We start from the raw sequence: 2,162 nt of genomic DNA, 5'->3' as shown, positions 1-2,162 counted from the left end.
CCATGCAGTGGGGATTAGTTGGGTCGTACGGTATAACCAATCCATGGACCCAGATACCCCACTGCGTTGACAAAAAAAAAAAAAAAATGTATCCCGTCCACTCTCAAAAAATTACATCGACTTGGGCAACTGGAAGCTCTATCTCTTCAACCTTCCCCTTAATGATAGTTATAACTGAGAAAATGGATGGAAATGACAGGCCAGATGAAAGGCATCAAATGAGATAAAATATCAAAAAAGACGCCAAATTAGGAACCAAAAAGTATCACATTAATCAGGTTTTATTATGAATCTCACCATATGAAAATCCATTTAGTTTCACAATCTCTTGCGCCATGTCAGCCATACTGGAGCATTCAATCTGATAATTTGCAGTTGCATGAATCATTATTAGAAAAGTTAAATAGATAGTACAGAGACTAAGAAAACTAAAACTAATTTCATGAACAACTGCAACAAGATAACTCTTTACGTGGGTAACTACAACTTTTGTATGAAAAATAAGGCAATTTATTTCAATTGTATGATAAATAGGAAGTGGGGAGAGAGAGAGAGAGAGTTACAGCATAGACATGTTTTTCTCCAACTTTTGCACAAAACAGTGAGAGGATTCCAGTCCTAGCACCCACATCAAGAACTAACTTATCCCTAAAAAGAAAGCTATTTTTATAGATGACATTTTGGTATGTTTTAATCCTTACAACATCCTTCAACATTTCCTGCAAAGCCAAAAAAAACTTGGATGAGTTAACTGAGAAGCATTATATGCAACACGTATGCCAAAAACGCATCATTCATGGTGGACTTATTGAACTCAACAGTATTCTAGAGAAATGAACATTAAAGAGACAGAGAGGAAGACGAGGACCTACTAATCTCCTTTAAAGATAAGATGATTTCATTTAAAGGTAAATGCTTTTGGTGTTACACACAATTATAAACAGAACTCTAGTTCTTCAAATATTTTAAAAATCACCAAACCAAATAGCAAGACTAAGGGTCTGTTTGATAATATTAAAAAGTGCTGAATCTGAATTTTTTTAGACATTCAGATGTTTTGAGTGTTTGATAAATGAAAATCTATTTTTTGAATTTGTTAAGCAGTGTTGAACCTATGTGTATTTTTTTCAGCACAATAATCTTAACTGAATGCTTAATTCTGATAAGAATCAATAGAATTACTTCAACTACCTTATCTTGTCTACCAAATCTACCCTTGTTTGTTAATTATGTTTAAAATTCTTATCTAATTAAATAATCTAATATTCTCTATCTAACGATTTTTAGTTTCTCTTTTCTCCTTTTTTAATGACTTTCACATCTTCTCCATACTCCTCATATAATATATTTCATCTTTTATATTAATTTGATTTAAAAATAAATATTGTCATTTTCATACCTAACAATTTTAAACTAATTAAATCATAGATTCTATTTCTTTTTTGAATGAAAAGATATAAGGGCAAAATTATCAAATTAAATTTATTAAGCATTCAGCTATAAATATTTATCAAACAGTATAAATAGGTTTAGCATTAAAATTCAGACATTCATATATTTTTTTCAGTACTTAAAATTCAACAAATTAATTATTTCAGTATTCAGATTTCAGAATTCATACTTCAGAATTCATATTCAATTTTATAAAACGGAACGTAAATGGGATGTGCCAGATCAGTTGAAAAGAGAAATCCTACAAAAGGCTGCAATGCACTTAACTACTTGGTTTGTACGTGTAGCACGTCCAGTAGGCAGACAAAAAGAAAACATTCTAAACGACCGTCACATTTTTTAGCGCATCCTCTTTTTTTTTTTTTTAACTGTACTCCCTGGCTACCGTGTTGATTGTGCATCATAGCCGATTGCCTTTTTTTTTAAAAAAAAAAACTCTGCTAGTTATCGTACACAGTCAGCACGGTAGCCTGCTTCCTTAATAAAAAAGAATCGTTGTCGTGTATAATCAATACAGCAGCTATAGTTTTATACTACTCCCGTGTCAGAGCTATATTTGTCGGACATTTCTTTTTTTCACGTATATTCCAAGAAATTAGTCGTATAAATGGTGATGGGTTAGATTAGCTTTTGATAGTGGATTGAGAAAGTTGTAGGCGAACTTTTAATTTTTTTAAGTGGACTTATATTTGATCTCGTAATTTACAGTG

Source organism: Coffea eugenioides, chromosome 2 (genome assembly GCF_003713205.1).
Source record: "Coffea eugenioides isolate CCC68of chromosome 2, Ceug_1.0, whole genome shotgun sequence".
NCBI lineage: Eukaryota > Viridiplantae > Streptophyta > Magnoliopsida > Gentianales > Rubiaceae > Coffea > Coffea eugenioides.
This window is presented reverse-complemented; position numbering follows the sequence as displayed.